At 41.0% G+C, this 20,242-nt stretch overlaps 1 protein-coding gene and 1 pseudogene across 2 annotated transcripts in view; one reads left to right on the forward strand and one right to left on the reverse strand.

Annotated features, from left to right (window-relative positions):
* Positions 1–20,242, forward strand: part of Slc9a7 (solute carrier family 9 member A7) — a 181,025-nt gene that overhangs the window by 50,747 nt on the left and 110,036 nt on the right. The window lies entirely within an intron of this gene.
* Positions 16,090–17,423, reverse strand: Actb-ps7 (actin, beta, pseudogene 7; annotated as a pseudogene).

Genomic DNA, 20,242 nt, shown 5'->3' on the forward strand with positions numbered 1-20,242 from the left:
TCAAACCAGGAAAGGGGATGGGAGATGGCTCAATCAGTAAAGCACCTACCACATCAGCATGAGAAACCTGACTTTAGAGTCCAGAGCCCATACAAAAAGCCAGGCAAGATGGTGCATGCCTGCAACCCCAGCACTGGGGATAGGGACAGGGTGCAGCAATGGGCACATCTCTGATGTACATTGGACAGCCAATATAACCAAATTGATGAGCATCAGGCTCAGTAAGACCCTGTCTCAAAAAATAAAGATGGAGAGAGACACACAAGAGAGAACCAACATCTGCCTCTGGTTTCCACATTCAGGTGCACATACCTACATGCATACCAACACACACCTTTACAATAAACCCACATGTTGCATAACCACTACATAATGCACACACAGAAAAGAAAGATAAATAAGAAGAGGGCTATTGTACATCTATCGATATGTGTAAATCTTAGACTAGGGGTACAAACAGAAGTGAACTAGTGGTCTCAGAGGCAGAAGAGAGGTATTGAGGTCAGGAATGAAGAGATGCAGCTTGTCTTCTTGCTAAGCCATGAAGTCTTTCTCTTCTGTGTGTAGTGCTTAGCCGTGTTGAGTAGGATAGTTAAACACTGATAAATGATACAGAGACTGCACATCTGAGATGTTTGTGATTGCTTTATGCAAACCTGTTTTTGGATGGCTCTTAACAATGGACTTTACTCTGCATGAAGTGACTGGATTTGGTAAAAAGGACATAGCTATGGGTAGCATTACAGAGCTAGCTGTCAAAGCAAGGAAAATAGATGTTGCAGTTGGATGTTATGGCCTGTAGCACACATGTTGTGAGTAGATAATAAGAGGCCACACAAGTAATGTAGCACCTGCCTTGGGAGAGAATTAAAACAATGATATTGCCAGCTCAAAAATAGAAATTGTCTGGCTCTGAGGGTTGTCTTAAATTAACCAGTTTCAGAGCCTGAACATAGCCTGAGGCCACTTGATTCATTTTAATGAGATATTTGCTTGTTAAGCTAAGCAGGATATAGGTGTAAGTGGAACTATGAATTTGTTTATATGTGCAAGTGGCAGGGATCCCTACACTGCTACTAGGTTGCATAGGAAGGACAGAAGCAGTTGCTTATGGTGTGCTTATATATTAAGAAAGATTGGTAGGTCCATCTCCTTGCTGTGATGGCCTTGCCTCTGTCCTACCCCTAGCCAGTGTTGAGAGAGCCTCTGTGTCTTTGGATGGATGGCCTCACCCTCTGATTGTTAGCTGCTAAACAGAGTGCTGGATTTCCTTTCATGCACCTCAGGTATATTCCAGGTGAGTCGCCTCGGGACTTGGGGATGCCCAGGCTCTTAAGAACATACAAACAGCCAAGCTCCTGCATTCAACCAATAGTCTGTCACTTAGGTTCAACACATGGGAAATGGCTAGGTAGTGTTAGGAAAATGTCCATTTATTTGTCTGTAAATCTGGGTAGGGGCTCGTGACCCTGTTTTACTCTCTATTTCAGGTGCATACCTCAATGCATTTACTACTTGTAATTCAGAATGAACTTCTTCCAGTCACATAAGTATTCTTCATGTGCTCGCTGTCCCTGTTTCTCCCTGTCTAAATGTAGATGTGCCCAAGGGTCTGCTCTGATGATTTTTGCTTTCATATCTGTGGCTCTAGATAGAATTTTTGCATAGGTGGTTTCCAGTTCTTTCTATTCAGCGGTGAGCTTTGCCTCTTTTACTCGTCTCTGGCCACTTGCATCATTCTTACTTTAGTAATCAACGTAAGCTAACACTTTGCTCCTGGCTCTGCATTTTGCAGCAGACCTGTCCTTCTATTATGCTAGACTGACAGCCACACCTAGCCAGATGGTGAGATGTACATTTAACTGCTTATAATTCCCCCAGAGCCTTGACTACCCACTGCTATCATATGAACTAGAATGAGCGTTGACAAAGACTCCTCCAGTGCTGTTTTTCTCTCCTTTGTCACAATTGGCTTTCCGTGGGTTGTAGGAACCACTGTATACTATTTCTAACTGGTTCCCTGTTTTAGTGCCTTGCACTGTTTTCCAGAGTTAGAGAGCAGGTTCTCATGCATTTGTCAAATTAATGCAGGTAGAAAGACAGGGAGAAATGAAGGAACACCTCTCTCAATTTGAATGAAGTCTCTCCAATGGAGAGTAAAGAATTCCTATGACAACAGATACATTTTGCTATGAATATTGCCTTTATAGAGATAATATTATTTTTCTCTAACGTTCTCTAAGAATGTTAAAGTAGCAACAAATCGTGCTTAAGGCCTAAGCATTCTGGACCAGGTATGGACTTTTTCATCTCCTAACACTAAACCTGCATTTTTTAAAAAAGAAATTTCACAAGACACTTCTTTTACAGTAAAGGGTAAATCTTAAGCCTCTTGTGCAACCCTTATGATCTATGGTGTTACTTTATCAGATTGTAACCCTATCCAACTCACCTCAGATACCATTCCTTGATCTTATTTACCAAGAAAAGGGGGGAAAGGACAGAAAGAAGTTTCTTAGAAATCGTTTGAACAATGTGATTTCATTCATTGGGTCATTAAGACTTTTAAGGGGAACCTTTCTCGAACTTTTCCACACCCATGAAATCAAAAGTTCTCAGTCCAAAGGGACAAGTGAGAGCGTTTATTCTGGAGCCCAGCATGGCCAGGAACAGAGATTTAGCTCAAACCCATGTTCCAGCATGGTAACAGTCCCACGGCATTTTAAAGTAACAGACACTTAAAGCATGAGATAAAACACTTTGCAAATATTTTGGTAGGTATATCCAGTAGACAGGTTACAGACAAACAGGGAAGTCTTTCCTTAGATGCTGACAGCTTTTTTGATTGATTAAAAAACTGAGAGTCTGGTGGTACAGTTCAAAGGATGTACCTGATGAATGTAAAGATGTTAAGCCATATACAGAGGGGGTAATTAATAAGTTTCAATAAAGGGGAGATAAAGATACCCCAAGATAATTTAGCTCTTGACCTGCAACATTCCAGTTTCTCCATATCAGTGAAGTTGTCATCAGTCAATTAGTCCGTGTAGTCATAGTTTCTTCGCAATACTTCATGTTCTCACTACTAACATCTGTTTTAAAATCCATATTATATGTAACCCCTGTAACCTCCAACTCTGCTTCGTATTGTCTCATCCTGAAGTTCTTTTCTGTGGCCAGGTTAAGAATCTAGGCTTCTTCTGGAGAGAAGTCTCTGAAAAAACTGGTTAGGCTGCTGCAGGTGTCAACATGGAGCTCTGTCTCTCTCTGTTTCATGCCCCATTGCCCCTGACAAAGTGATGAGATGAACACTGAGCTTTGCTCAAATAATTGATGGTGGGCATCTTATTTTTAGACATATGGGAAAGTGTAACCATTGGCAGAAAATTGATTGACAAGGAGCTGAGTAGCTAACTTATATTTAATGATATATCCTCTTTTTGTTTCCAATGAATCCTTCTCTTTTCTGGCTAATATCTCACTGTTCTACATGTGTAGCTCTCACAATTCTCCCTGTGTATTTTTCCTCCTTTATTTTCATGTTTCCTGATTATAATGTACCATCTAGCTATTTTATCTGAAAAGTTTGTTTTTGTCAGGCTGTGAGGCCTGTGAAGAGACAGAAGAATTTATGTCCCCTTTATTGCCTGCTGTATTCATATTTGCTGCGTATATCATCTGGGAAGTTACCATTTGCTATGTCACTAAATGGAGTATTGCTATTGTCTTGACCAATGTCCGAATTCTGTGAAGAGACACCATGACCATTGCAATTCTTATAAAGGAATGTGTTTCATTGGGGCTGTTTTACAATTTCAGAGGGTTAGTCCATTATCATGGTAGGAAGCATGACAGTGTCCAGGTAGACATAGTGCTGGAGAAAGAGCTGAGAGTTCTATATCTTGATCCTCAGGCAGTAGGAAAAGAGACAGTGGGCCTGGCCTAAGCATCTGAGACATCAAAGCCCAATTCTAGTGCTACAATTCCTACAACAAGGCCACACCTCCTAATTTGTCTTAAGTAGTGCTGTTCCCTAATGACCAAGCATTAAAATATTTGAGCCTATGGTGGCCATTTCTATTTAAACCGCTATAGTCATTAATTGTAGGTTTCTCTTTTTTTAATTTTTTTTTATTAACTGGAGTATTTCTTGTATACATTTCGAATGTTATTCCCTTTCCCGGTTTCCGGGCAAACATCCCCCTAATCCCTCCCCCTCCCCTTCTTGATGGGTGTTCCCCTCCCCACCCTCCCCCCATTGCCACCCTCCCCCCAACAATCATGTTCACTGGGGGTTCAGTCTTGGCAGGACCAAGGGCTTCCCCTTCCACTGGTGCTCTTACTAGGATATTCATTGCTACCTATGGGGTCAGAGTCCAGGGTCAGTCCATGTATAGTCTTTAGGTAGTGGCTTAGTCCCTGGAAGCTCTGGTTGCTTGGCATTGTTGTACATATGAGGTCTCGAGCCCCTTCAAGCTCTTCCAGTTCTTTCTCTGATTCCTTCAATGGGGGTCCTATTCTCAGTTCAGTGGTTTGCTGCTGGCATTCGCCTCTGTATTTGCTGTATTCTGGCTGTGTCTCACAGGAGCGATCTACATCCGGCTCCTGTCGGTCTGCACTTCTTTGCTTCATCCATCTTGTCTAATTGGGTGGCTGTATATGTATGGGCCACATGTGGGGCAGGCTCTGAATGGGTGTTGCTTCTGTCTCTGTTTTAATCTTTGCCTCTCTCTTCCCTGCCAAGGGTATTCTTGTTCCCCCTTTTAAAGAAGGAGTGAAGCATTCACATTTTGATCATCCGTCTTGAGTTTCATGTGTTCTAGGCATCTAGGGCAATTCAAGCATTTGGGCTAATAGCCACTTATCAATGAGTGCATACCATGTGTGTTTTTCTGTGATTGGGTTACCTCACTCAGGATGATATTTTCCAGTTCCAACCATTTGCCTACGAATTTCATAAAGTCATTGTTTTTGATAGTTGAGTAATATTCCATTGTGTAGATGTACCACATTTTCTGTATCCATTCCTCTGTTGAAGGGCATCTGGGTTCTTTCCAGCTTCTGGCTATTATAAATAAGGCTGCTATGAACATAGTGGAGCATGTGTCTTTTTTATATGTTGGGGCATCTTGTGGGTATATGCCCAAGAGAGGTATAGCTGGATCCTCAGGCAGTTCAATGTCCAATTTTCTGAGGAACCTCCAGACTGATTTCCAGAATGGTTGTACCAGTCTGCAATCCCACCAACAATGGAGGAGTGTTCCTCTTTCTCCACATCCTCGCCAGCATCTGCTGTCACCTGAGTTTTTGATCTTAGCCATTCTCACTGGTGTGAGGTGAAATCTCAGGGTTGTTGTGATTTGCATTTCCCTTATGACTAAAGATGTTGAACATTTCTTTAGGTGTTTCTCAGCCATTCGGCATTCCTCAGCTGTGAATTCTTTGTTTAGCTTGGAACCCCATTTTTTAATAGGGTTATTTGTCTCCTTGTGGTCTAACTTCTTGAGTTCTTTGTATATTTTGGATATAAGGCCTCTATCTGTTGTAAGATTGATAAAGATCTTTTCCCAATCTGTTGGTTGCCGTTTTGTCCTAATCACAGTGTCCTTTGCCTTACAGTTTTATGAGATCCCATTTGTTGATTCTTGATCTTAGAGCATAAGCTATTGGTGTTTTTTTCAGGAAATTTTTTCCAGTGCCCATGTGTTCGAAATGCTGCCTTAGTTTTTCTTCTATTAGTTTGAGTGTATCTGGTTTGATGTGGAGGTCCTTGATCCACTTGGACTTAAGCTTTGTACAGGGTGATAAGCATGGATCGATCTGCATTCTTCTACATGTTGACCTCCAGTTGAACCAGTACCATTTGCTGAAAATGCTATCTTTTTTCCATTTGATGGTTTTGGCTCCTTTGTCAAAAATCAGGTGCCCATAGGTGTGTGGGTTCATTTCTGGGTCTTCAATTCTATTCCATTGGTCTATCTGTCTGTCTCTGTACCAATACCATGCAGTTTTTATCACTATTGCTCTGTAATATTTCTTGAGTTCAGGGATAGTGATTCCCCTGTAGGTTTCTCTTTATCGTGTTTGGAATTGCAGAGTCACATGGCTTTGAAGCCAGGAGACTTTTTTTTTATTTCTGCAAATGTAATCTTTAGTTTGGGGCTGAGCAACTGAGAGGCCTGTGGAAAGAAGAAACAGAGGCCATAATTGATGAGACTCTACTCTTGGTGCTGACATGTGACACTCCCTCTCAACACTTCCTGTTTGTATTTTGCTAACCTTATTTTGAGCATCTTTAATGAATGTGATTGATAATGTAATGTAATTCTCATTGAATATGTGCCTTTTGCGGGTATTTATTTCTTTACCCTTTATGGTTAATATGTTTTTTGTTTGTTTCTCTTAGATGCTGTCATTGTTAGACTGAAGAAGATGCTAGCAGATAGGGTTTGCCTTTGAGGCTTCATCATGTCATTTAAGCTCTGATGTGTGGCTTACTCCCCTGGCAACTGCCATGAATGTGTGATCCTCTCCTGAATGAGAAGCCAAGCAGGACTTAGCCTGGACACAGTACTGAGAGTACTGCCTGCTGATGCTGACTCTCTATAATGGCTGCCTGGCTATTTTGCCTTAAGGGGTCCTGTAATATGAATGTGAATATCATATGTAAGATGAAGATATCACTCATTAATCTGATCCTTAATTAGTTGTAAAACAGTTTTCACATCTTTTGTGAGAACTGAGTTCACTCAGATATTATCAAGGAAACCTCAGTGCCTTATATGCACAGAGTGATCAGCAGAGCCTGCTTTGCTGAGCATCGAGGCTTTTGTCCTTTGGTTGGCAAGGAACCACCAGAGTCTGTAAGCTAGGCAGCGATGTTTCTTTCAGCATTACAACCACTGTGATGGTTTTAAGGGAGACTGCTAAGTAGTGTGTGATGAATTCAGGAAGGTGAAGAGGCTGTGAAGAATGGCTGCTGCTATGCAGAACCTCGAAGCCTGTGGGTGTAAGAAATTAAAGGTGACTCACGGGGAACTGACTGTGGCATGGACAGTAAATGGGGAGGAGAGCAATGCTGAAATGAAGGAGTGAGAGGTACCTCTGGCACCTATTGAGTTTGAGGTGTCAGAGAGCTGATGAGCAGGAAATTAGACACAGGTTCCAGAGCATAGTGTGTGGCAGGGTGATTGCCTTATGTCTGCTAGAATAATATTGTTTAAGACTTCTTCCACTTAGGTGATTTTTATTATGGCTGGTTTCAAATTTGTGAAAGTAAAGGAAATAATATAATAAATGAAAGCCCTGAGTTCATTACCCTGCTTCATTAATCACAGGTTTGTAGTCCATCTTATTTCATTTATGCCTTCCAACCAGTTTACCCTATGTCAGTATGGTTTTGATCCACTCCCATACATTCTATTGTTTTATTTATAAATATATCCATAAGATAATGTATCTTTTAATAATGTGGGTATTATATCATTAACTCTCAAAATCCATAATAATTTTGTAATATTTGTCAAATATACAGTGAGTTCATATTTCTCTAATTCACTTTTATTGCTTAGCTTGACTTAAGATCAAAGTAAGGCCCCACCAATAGTGTTTGGATGATATATGTTGACTTCTCATAAATTTCTTATGAGGATTGAATTGTAGTGGTAAATATTAGTGTGAATCATGTGTCTCTTCCTTGCATTGAATGGGTAACTTTTCAGAATATTCTGGGACCTGTTGTGTGAACCTGAACCATGGCCATCAAACAAATGAAAGAAAACTGTGGAAAGATGTAGGACAATGGGGGAATTTTCAGCAGAAGAATTATTTTCATATCCCCCACCACATCATAGTTCTAGTTGTCAACTTGACACAGTGAGAGTCTCAATGAGGGTTGTCTATATCCAGTTGGTTTGTGGGCATGTCCGTGGGGTATTGTCTTGATTTACTCAATTGATATGAAAGTTTCAGTGCAAAAATCTGATGGCACCATTTAATGGGGGTAGACCTTGAAGTGCAAAATGTGAGTTGAATATTAGCAGGCCTACATATATTTACTAATCTCTAGTCTTTGTGATTAGCTGCTTCAGGTTTCTGTCTTGACTTTTCCTTAGTGATGGACCTGGCAGTATAAGCTGAATAAACCCTTTCTCCTCTAAGTTGCTGTTTGTTAATTTGTTTGTTTGTTTTTTATTCCAGCCAGAAATGAAACTAGGATCTGATCTTTTGGGGGAAAGCTGCTAAAGTTCTTGAACTCCTGGAACTCATGGAAACTGCTGCTTCTCCTGCAGTTCCTTTTCAGTACTTTTTCCTATGGAACTCTCTAGAAGTCATATTTGGTTGTATGTGCCTCTTTCTTGGCCCAGAAGTCTTTGTGGCCTCTGTTTCCTGTGTGGTAAACATTAATCTTGTGAGTCTGGCTCCAAGGGATGGAAGCTGCCTTCCATGTGACACTTTGGTCCCAACCCTTCCCCTTTCTCCCCAGTATGAGCCAACTAAGGCTTATCTGATGTTCATTTGCCAACCACATACTGAGTGAGGGTTTTCTCTGAAGTCTAGTGTCTAACCTCTTTCTATTTTACTCCTCTTGTAAGGCCCAATTGTAAGTCACTGTTTCTCTGAAGTCTTCTACAACAACTTTGTTCACACAAAAGTATTTATTCTATACCCTGCTGTGTCAACGTTTTGTGCTTTTTTTTGGGTCATGTCTGACACATTTTGATTGGCTTTATTATAATGTGTATACAAGTGGGACATGTATGTGCATGTCTCTGTGCATATGTAGTGGGACTTTGGAGAGCAGGCTGTATGTCAGCCAGCTTCTGACCTCCCTGTGAGTATCCAGTCCAGAACACTTCCCTGCAGGCATGCAGGGGCCAGCACTTGGGAACTACTTTTTGTAGGGTGAGCAACATATTTTCCATTAAAGCTACTACATTTTGATTTGTTTTAAAGTTATTTTATCAAATAATCTGTTGAACTGACATAGTTTTGAGCTAAGATGAATTAAAGGCAGTTTGCAATTCCATCTTATTCTGCCCTTAGAAACACATAAAGGCTGGATGTGTGATGTGAAGCATTTCTTGTGTCGTTAATATAACTCTGGTTATTGACTTTGGCTATATTCCATATAAAAATAATTCAGGAAATTATAGCATAAATACAGAAATATGGTGTCTCAATTAGGGATGGGGTCTGCTGAGTCCCTCTCCTTTCCATACTGGAATGATGAATGGCTCGTTGTTATCAGGGTCTTGTATAGGCAAGCACTGCTGTTATGCTATACTCATGAGTACAGTGGCCCTGTCATGTCCTGAACACACTGTTTCTGTAGTCTTTCCATTCTCTTTTTTTATGATCGTCCCTGATACAGTGTAGCTGGGGTTAGGGGATGCACCAGTTTTTAACAGGGAGAACTAGTTGATAATTTTTCTTTAAAAGTGGAGTTCATGTCAGGAGATCTATGTGGCCACCATTTCCTTTGGCAGATCAAGAAACCTCATTATGATAGTAATCCAAGAAAATCAAAACAAACAGAACACCTTTTGATTAGTAATTAGGGACACTGAATTGCATATTGTATTTTCTCATCTATAAAGAAAACATTTCCTATTTGGGAAGTGAGGTCTGAGTTAGCTGTGTGAGTATTGTTGATGGTCTAGAGAAGCTACATGCATTCTCCACAAAAGATAGAATAGGTGGGCCATATCCCCAAAATATAAGTTGAATATTTATCTTAAATAATTGGACCAGAAGTATTTTATTTTGAAGAGTTTTAGATTTTAGAACATTTGAATAGATCAAACTGATTGAACATCCTTCATCCTAAACCTGAAATGTGAGATGCTTTAAAATCTAGAACTTTTGAGACATATGTCAGTGTTCAAAGATTTTTCTACTTCAGAGCATTTTTATTTTGGAGAGATGCTCAAGCCATACACTAGTCTGTGTGACTTAAACAAGAGAAATATATTTTCTTACTGTCCTGAAGGCTGGAAGTTCAAGATGTCAGCATGGCCAGTTGACTGTTAGTGGCCTTCCTCTTCCACATGGTCTCTCCATTATTATTTGGATAATGTTTAACCTGGTACAGATGGTTAGGGTTCCGAGGGTAGGAAGAAGTTTCCAGGAATAGGCTCAGAGGAAAGGTTGCTTTGTTTTGAAATGAAGTTGATGGTTAGCTGAAGAACCTTTTTTCCTTTTGCCTAGACAAAGTTTGGCTGTGCAGCTTAGACTGGCCTGGAACTTGTGATTATTCTGCTTTAATCTCCTGAGTTCTAGGGTTATGGATGCATATCACTATGTGCAGCTTATGTGCTCTCTCCTCTCTCTCTCTCTCCCTCTCTCTCTCTCTCTCTCTCTCTTCAATCATATGAACTTCCATCTTGAGTTTAGTCAGATGTTCACAATTTTAGCTATTGAAGAAAATAGCTATTAATGTGCAGATTTTCTGTTGTTCTGTCTGCAAACCTGGCCAGCTACTCATGGGATGGAGAGGTCCTGGGTCTTGGAGAAAAACCTACTACCATCACTTTTCCTAAACCAGTATAATTTCCTAACTGTACCCTAAGTATATATCTGTATACCATGTAAATGTAGCTCTCACCTCTCATCAAAATAGCTTATTTTTGCAACATAAACAGACAATTATAGAAGGCCACAACTAGTCAAGAGGTAGGAAACAGCTGACTGTGGATGCCCAGCCCTAATGATATATCTACAGCATAACTCCTGTACCCAAGGCTCCAGGAGCATTGCAGAATATGGAGAAGGCAAGATTGTAAGAACCAGAGATCTGTGAAGTTGCTGTGATATGGTGTCATCTAGCTATGACAGGGAACCACACCCATGAAATCTCAACAACATCGCTACCTAAGCAAAATCTGAACAATTCCAACAACAGTTAACACCCCAACACAGATGGGGGAAATCTCAGAGGACCCCATGCCTTGATGAAGAGCTGTAAGCAATTAACAACTGCTGAGAGAGGAAGAATTAGCTTTCCCTAGTGGTGACCCTCTTGTCTGAGTATCCAATTGAGAAAAGCATTATTAATGGGTATACTTTTATATACTGCAGATTTTGAGCCACACTTTTTGGTGTGGAGATGGAGTCGAAGACCTTGCATAGGCTAAGCATTCCCTGTACCTATTAGCCATAGCTCTAGCACCTGGCCCTTTATAATATGAATTCTGTGTACTGTCCAAAAAAGTGGGATGGATTTACACAGATCTCTTTACTTTGGCAATTATTGAGAAAGTGTCTTAGGCTTCTATTGCTGAGTTAAAGGCCATAACCATAAGTAAGTGGTGGGAGAAAAGGGTTTTATGTAGGCTTACAGATTACAGTCCTTTGTGAAGAGAGTCAAAGTAGGAACTGAAAGAGAGACCATGTAGAAACTCTGCTTTCTGGCTTGCATCCGAGGTTCGTATTCTTATACCTTCTAAGGATAGCACTGCCTACAGTAGGTTGGGCTCTCCCACATTAATCTTTAATTAAGAAAATAACCTGGAGATTTGCCTACAGGCCAGTCTGATGAAGACATTTTCTCAGTTGAGGTTCTCTCTTCCCAGAATGAGTCTCATTTGTGTCAAGTTGCCTAAAATCTAACTAGAACAGAAGGGTGTGTGCATGTGTGTAGTTTCTTGGTACCTAAACCTTAAAATGTTAAAGCTTTTAACACTAAGTATCTGCTCCTTTAGGTTGTACACTTCCCATGAGCTGAATGCCTCCTATTATCATCTTAGACCTTGGGTCTTATTTCAGTTGATTTTCTGGGTCACTCTCAATACTGCAGCTTAAGAGAGGCAGTGTGTTTTATATATGTAGTGGGTAATTGGGCTTGTATTATATCTTGTAACTGTTATATGAGATCTGGATAAAGTGAGTGTGGAGACATCATAGTCATCTGTTAAGTGTGTAGTAAACAAAGAGCAGAGGGTTTGTCAGTGGACAAACAGATAATGGTCTATGGCTCTGTGAATCACGGGTTTCAGAACTTATAGTTCAATGCCAAGATTGCCTCTCAAGCAATTCTGAAAACTTATTCTTAAATAATGTACCTGCAGGTTACTTAGTGAGCTAAACATGTTATATAAGTTGATTAATAAAATCAATGGTGTATGACATGTCAGGTTAAACTTTTTAAAAATACATTATTTACCATTTAAATGGAATTTTTATATTGATCATGTAATTATTTATTTTTCAACATATCTTGTCATATTCTTTCTCCTTTTCCAACTCCTCCCCTATCTTCCCCACCTCCCTACCCATCTAACTTTATATTCCTAATAATTCTTAAGTGGGCATTTTTAATAGTGACATTATTGACTTCATGCAACCCATCTTCCTTATAGTCTTTAATTCTGTGAGTATATGTATATTGTGTATACATGTCCGTATGGGTATGTTCACATGTATATGTTGGTACATGTGAATATAGCAGAGGTGGTTTATTAGGTGTTTTTCTCATTCACTCTCCACATTTGAGATAGGGTCTCATGGAACCTGGAGCTTATGAATTAATTGCTAGGCGGTCTGTATGGCCAGTAAGCTCTCAGGATACACCTGCCTCTGCTTCCCTCCCATGTCTCAGTGCTGGTATGACAGATATGTGCTGCTGCATCTGGCTTTTATATGGGGATCTGAAGTCAGGTCCTTATGCTTGCACAGCAAGCACTTTACTGACTGAGCCATCTTCCCACACCTTCTTAATATAGGAGAACAGGTAAAGTTGCTCACTTTCCATTTGTTTATCAAGCAAGAGTGCTGCATGTAGATGCATTGTTACATGGCTGTATCATTTTATTATTGACTTTTATTTGTTTTGAGAAATTCCTGGTACAGTCTTCTAAAATAAGGACCAGTGTTTATAGAGAATTACGCATATTCTCAAAATTCTCCTCTGGCCAAATCTTTTTAGAATGGTAAATTCTTATACAAATGTTTATTTTACTGACACTCATGAAGCTGCTGGGGGCAGGTAAATAAATTATAGTACTTGATGGACCCCTCCATTGAACAGGGTGACTTCAATAAGAGAGAACCCCATAGATGCTTTTCTATGAGTAGATTTCCTACTCTGCTCCAACTCCACACATCAACCCCACTTCCAAATTCCACGATTCTCTAATATGTGGTATCTTTATAGTAATTGAGATAATGTAAGGAAACTTATTCATCCAAAAGTCTTGTAGAAAAGTGGCACCTGGGCAGCAGTTGGTATTTGTAATGGACTTTGGCACAGTGCACTCATTCTGCCAACAGCCAGGTCTTAGGAAAGAAAAGTAGATGCACTTTGCTTTGCATGGCAGCTGAGGGGAAAGTGACAGAACACGGCCAAACTTCCTGTGGAACCGTCCCCATTCTTTCAGCTACCTGGTAGGGCATGTTGTTAGCGTGAGTGATCCACAACAACAACATGGGACAAAACTATTAAAAATAACAATTTAACATCTATGAAAATAGAAAAATAGTCAAATAGCAAATCAGAGGACATATATTGAAGAAATCTGCTGAACTTTACCAAGTATAATGGTGGCCTGTGGCTTTTAGGTTAGGGAAAGACATCCATCCCTCCAGATATGTGTAACAGAAGACTTACACTGGGTAGGTGGAGGAGACTGTAGTGACTCTCAGTTACCACTCCTCCCTGTATCAGTAATAAACACAGCTGTATAAGTAGCAGAACTATAATTGTGGTCTTTCCCACCCACACATAAGTTTGCTGAAGTAACGACTGAGACTTAATTATATTTATGAATAAATGCTTAGGTCATAAGCTTGGGCCTGTTCCCCAACTAGCTCATAACTTAATTATCCTGTTTATTCTATTCTAAGTCCCAACACGTGGTTGGTCACCTGGTCGTCAGTTTTGTGTAACTGACTGTCTTCCTCTGTGTCTACAGGAATCTCTCCATGCCTGACTCAATCCCAGAATTTCCCTCTCTCTGCCAGAACTCCCACCTCCTATTTCTTGCCTCAGCTCATTGGCCATAGGCTTTTTATTTTATTAGCAGGTGATTTCTTTTACACAGTGCACAAGAGATTGTCTCTATACAGAACAAGTAGAAGAAAGCATTGAAAAGAGTCCTAACAATCTCTTATCATAATCTGTCAAAACTCTCCCTAACCCAGAAAAGTGATGGTTACTGTTGGAATCCATTGAATTTGACATGTAGGTTGAACATTCCTAATCTGAAAATCTGAAATCCAGGATCTTTTGAGTGCTAACATGACAAGCCAAAATTTTAGATTTTGGAACATAGTATATTTTGGATTTCAGTAATTGGTAAAGTCTTTGCAAAGATCCCCAAGCAAGTAACTCTGAAATCAGAAACAACTCTAGTTTCAAGCATTTCAGGTAAGACACTCTCAACTTAAGAGTTATTTCTATGCCCCCAATACACGTGTGTGTGTGTGTGTGTGCGTGCGTGCGTGCGTGCGTGCGTGCGTGTGAGAGAGAGAGAGAGAGAGAGAGAGAGAGAGAGAACACGAGTGCAAGTGTAGATGGGTGTGCATGCTGCATACATGGATGCCAGAGGACAACCTCAGGTGTGGGTCTTTGCTTTCCACCTTGTGCTGGATCTCTTTTTTCCTGCTGGACATGCCAGATTAGCTGGCCCAATAGCTTCTCAGTATTTCCCTTGTCTTCCCATCTCCCAGTAAGAGCACTATTTTCTTTTCTTTTTTTGAAGTTAACAACAATCATATTATTTTCTGAGTATAATGGAAGCTGAGATAAGCATAAATAAATACAATTTGATAAAAAATTCAGTAATAATTATATGGTAGCTAATCTTGGTTCTCCAGTCTCATAGGTTGTGGTCAGTATTGTGCTTTCATCTTCATTCAATATATATATATATATATATATATATATATGTATATATATATATATATGTGTGTGTGTGTGTGTGTGTATACATACATACACACACATACATACATACAATGCTTTGTGCGTCTTGAGGATTTCTTTTCTTGTTATGTCAAATGAAGCTTTAGAACTGAGAGCAATCCTTAGTACACTTTATATAATTACATGGTAGTGGCCAAACCAAATTGATGACCCTTTACCCTCAGTAGCATGCATAAGGGAAGGAAGGTCAGATTAGAGAACAGTACATTCAAGCCCTTGTTCCTCTCCTGCTTTTAATGAAGTCTTATTAATTTTGATGTTTTTATAATGTAGCTCGTAGATGGCTGTCTAGAATTATACTTCTCCCTGTGTCCATTGTTCAACTATTCTCTCAACAGCCTCAGCCACAGAGAGAAATTGGTTTCATACTCATGGGGGTTGGTATCTTCATGACCCTCTGGAATTGGCTCATATTCCTTTCTTATTCTACCAGTGAACACAAATATAAGATATCCATATACACATGTCTGTCTATACATGCCTATAGTCCTTTGGTTCTATCTTAAAGTTGGAAGAGCTGGCAGTAGTACACCTTCAGTACAGTATGCTGAGACAGTTGGCAAGTAGGTCTTCTTCTTCTTCTTCTTCTTCTTCTTCTTCTTCTTCTTCTTCTTCTTCTTCTTCTTCTTCTTCTTCTTCTTCTTCTTCTTCTTCTCTTCTCCTTCTCCTTCTCCTCCTTCCTCCTCCTCCTCCTTCCTTCTCCTCCTCCTTTTGTTTGTAAGGTGTGCTCTTTTATTAAAATGGTCTCATGTCAGTGTTGTCAGTGTATAGGTCAGCCCTGGCTGCCGCAACACCTCAACCCACTCCCAGGGAAACCAAAGCCTTCATACATCAAGTTGGGGGACAAATAAAAAGGGGGCCACGATGGCTGACCATTCAGAAATTAAAAACAAAAATGAAGTATTAAAGCTGAAGATTTAAAAAAGAACTTTTCAGTACATAATTTACACAGAAGCAATGCTGTCACCTTCCCCGGTGTGGACTCAGGGCATGGACATGGTCATCCTCCCCTTTTGGGTGGGTGAGGGACTTCCTGTAACCATCTATGTCATAGATACTTGGAGTGATTATTTTTTAAAAGAAGAACAAAAACAAAAACAATGTACAATCAAAGTCCTCAGCCACATTGTAGAACTTTGGGGGATGTTTGCTCCAGCTGACTGCTGTCGCCTTCACTGTTCGAGTTTTTAAATACTGACTCAAAAGCGCCAAAACAAAACAAAACAATATAAAAAACCTTTAAAATTTTTTAAAAAGAACAACAACAAATAAAAAACAAATAAAGCCTTGCCAATGTTGTCTCGTATTTTTTTCTGCACAAGTTAAGTTTTGCCAAAGAAAAGGTGTAAAACGCAACTCAGTTACAGTCCGCCTAGAAGCAAATGTGGTGCACTATGGAAGGGACTCATGGTACACCTGCTTGCTGATCCACGTCTGCTGGAAGGTGGATGGTGAGGCCAGGATGGAGCCACCGATCCACACACAGTACTTGCGCTTAGGAGGGGCAATGATCTCAATCTTCATGGTACCAGCAACCAGAGCAGTAATCTCATTCTGCATCCTGTCAGCAATGCCTGGATACACAGTGGTGCCACCAGACAGCATTGTGTTGTCATAGAGGTCTTTACGGATGTCACCTTCACACTTCATGATGGAATTGAATGTAGTTTCATGGATGCCACAGGATTCCACACCCAGGAAGGAAGGCTGGAAAAGAGCCTCGGGGCATCGGAACTGCTCATTGTGATGACCTGGCTGTCAGGCAGCTCAGAGCTCCTCTCCAAGGAGGAAGAGGATGCGGCAGTGGCCCATCTCTTGCTTGAAATCTAGGGCAACATAGCACAAATTCTCTTTGATGTCACGCACAATTTCCCTCTCAGTTGTGGTGAAGCTGTAGCCACATTTGGTCAGGATCTTCATGATGTAGTCTGTCAGGTCCCAGCCAGCCAGGTCCAAACGCAGGATGGCATGAGGGAGATGGTAGCCCTCATAGATGGACACAGTGTGGGTGATCCTATCTCAGGACTCCATCACAATGCGAATGGTACGACCAGAGGCACACGGGGACAGAACAGCCTGGTTGACTACATACATGGCTGGGGTGTTGAAAGTCTCAAACATGATCTGGGTCATCTTTTCATTGTTGGCCTTAGGGTTCAGGAGGCCTAGGTGAGCAACACAGGGTGCTCCTTGGGGGCCACACGCAGCTCATTGTAGAATGTGTGGTGCCAGATCTTCTCCATATCGTCCCAGCTGGTGGCAATGCTGTGTTCAATAGGGTGTTTCAGGATCAGGATGCCTCTCTTGCTCTGAACCTCATCGCCCAAGTAGCAGTCCTTCTGACCCATACCCACTATCATACCCTGGTGCCTAGGGCAGCCCACCATGGAGGGAAGGATGGCCGGGTGGAATAGTCGCCCGTGAAGCCTGCCTTGCACATGCTGGAGCCATTGTTGATGACAAGCACAGCAGTATTGTCATCCATGGTGAATTGGTGGTGGGTGTGGATGGGCGACAGAGGAGCTGCTAGAAGGCTGTGCTCGCGGGTGGACGCGGACTCAACAGTGGTAGGTTTTCTTTATACCCACAAGATAGAGGCTTGGATTTTTGTACTTTTGAGTTTACCATTTGCAATTCAGCCACACAAAATGTCAAAGTAATTCCATCCATATTTGCTTTCTGTAAAAGTTGCATTTAAATTATTTCCTGATGTTAGTCAGCCTGTGAAATCAGTGACCCTCTGTTCCTCAGCTGCTGTCTGCTATGCTGTTTTCCCACAGACATAGGCTTAATTCTCTCTGTCATCTGGAGTACTGTGCTGTATAGCAAGTCAGATCAGTGCCTATGTGGCTCCTTGCATTTTCTTGTGAGTACTGAACTTCTTGAGCTTTAAATAAAATGCCCTACATGTTTTTAAGTCTTTACAGTTATGATCGTTTCACAGTTTTCTATCAGAGGATGTATTCAGAGCCAGCAAATAAACTATGTATGTTAATGTTGTCTCCAGTTTTTTAAAATTCATTTTCTCAAACACAAAACAGTGGCAACAACAACAACAACAACAACAGCAACAGCAACAACAACAACAACAACAACAACACTATCCCTCTGTAGTCCTGATATCAGGCTCTTTGTTCAATCAGAAAACACTCATTGTAAACTTCGTATCACACATGGGGAGTGATGATGGTGAATAGAAATCTCCACTGCTTGCTGAGTTCCTTGGAGAAAAGCATGAGTTAGCAGTCTACGGGACTTGGTTAGGTCAGAGTCTCAGGATGGGTTTAACCACTGACCTTTGCTGTGATCGCTTGTGCTGCTGTGTTTAACCGCAGCATCATTCCTCTTAGTTTTCCTTTGTTAATATGGGTGCATTGGGCCCAGAGCAAAGAAGGAAAGGTTTGCTAAATTTAAACATCACTCAGTATTCAGCATCTGCTAATGAATCTAAGCATTTACTGGAATTGAATAATTTGTATAGAACTGTTATGTGTCTCTTTTTTTAAAGGTTTCTTTGTGTGTGTGTGTGTGTGTGTGTGTGTGTGTGTGTGTGTGTGTGTGTGTGTGTATAAGTACTTGTGGAGGCCAGAAGAAGTCATTGGATATTCTGGAGCTGAAGTTACAGGCACTTGTGAGCTGCTTGCCTGACAACAATGTGGCTTCTGGGAATGAATCTTGGCCCCTCTGGAAGAGTAAAACAGGCTCGTAACCATTTAGCCATCCCTCCAGCCCATAAGCCTCTTTTGCCAGTATTCATTGTGAGGACCTATGAGTAAGGTTTACTTTCTTCTCTGATGAGGATGTAAATAAAGTTAAGAAACAGTGAGGAATGCAAAGCAAATTTAATGTATCCAGTTTCTGTAGATACTGTTTAATATAAACTCTGTGACAGATCACATTCTTCAGGTAATACAGACCACTGTTTATCATGACAAATGTTGAAGGCCTGTGGAACTGCCTCATCAAGTAACTCTGCATCAGTACTTGCCTAACCAAGGACAAAAAGACATTGTACAGATCTAGAGATAAAGGCCCTGAGAAGAACAAGCAGTCCCTACCCTCCTGCTCCCAGTGCTTCCAGGAGCTTTGGAAGGAAGTGCTGTTGCCACAGCTGATCATAGTTATTGTCAACATGATCTCAAATATGAGCACAAAATGTCACTGTAATAAAGCTGGGGATAACATTTGAAATGTAAATACATAAAATATCCAAGAAAAATAAAATTAAAAAAGAGGAAGTTTAGAATCAATAAGATGGTTCAATATAGGAAGCATATTGGTCTGAGGTGGTGGCTCAGTGGGCAAAGCAAGTGTGAGGATCTGAGTGCAGGTCCCCATTCCAGTCTATAATTCCAGTGTTTTTGGAGATGAGCGGTAGAGAGAAAAAATTATCCAGAAGTACACAGACCAGCTAGCCTGACAAATGCAGCAATAAAAAGACAGGTCCTATCTCAAAGTAGAAGGCAAAGACTGTCACCCAAACTTGTTCTCTGATTCGAATGTTTGCCCTTGCATTCTCTCTCTCTCTCTCCGCTCCCCTTCCCCCTCTCCTTCCCTTTCTATCCCTTTCCCCCTTCCCCTCTCCTCTCTTCCCTTCCCCTCCCTCTTCCACACACACACACACACACACACACACACACACACACACACACACACGAGAGAGAGAGAGAGAGAGAGAGAGAGAGAGAGAGAGAGAGAGAGAGAGAGAGATGGTTTCACCCATAGGATGCTAATAGAAGTAACTTGTTCACTACATTGCCACAGAGAATAATAACCCCAAGGAACATCCTTGCAACAAACAGGATAGAACATTTATAGAATTTTGTGTTGTTAAAGGAGAGAAGGGTGCATAGGCAGAGAAGATGCAGGTCCCAGTGGAGTTGTACTGAAGGAGGTAAATGCTTAGCATACTGTAATCATGAGAGGGCATGGGACCTTCCACAGTCACCAGGAGAATGAGCAGCATAATATAAATGGGGAGAAGGAAGGGGCTATGTAACTTTCCTTCACCTTAGATAGGGCTCTGATAGCAGAGCAAAGACACAATTCTATTGGTGTAGCTTAGTCAACCACTGAGTTGAATTGGGGTTATTTGTAGGAGCATGAATGAAAGGGTTGAATATATGAGTAGGGACAGATGTACTATCAAAGAAGAGCCCTCCACCCCAGAAATTCAGCTCCCAATCCTAGGGGGCAGCTTCCGCAAAGTATGTTTGTGGGCCTAATCTTGTGTGAGTAATCACAACTGCTCTGATTACATACCACACTTGGAGGGCAGAGTTCCATAGCAGAGGGTTTGTTCACTGCCCCTAAACACTA

This window comes from Rattus norvegicus, chromosome X (genome assembly GCF_036323735.1).
Source record: "Rattus norvegicus strain BN/NHsdMcwi chromosome X, GRCr8, whole genome shotgun sequence".
Classification (NCBI taxonomy): domain Eukaryota; kingdom Metazoa; phylum Chordata; class Mammalia; order Rodentia; family Muridae; genus Rattus; species Rattus norvegicus.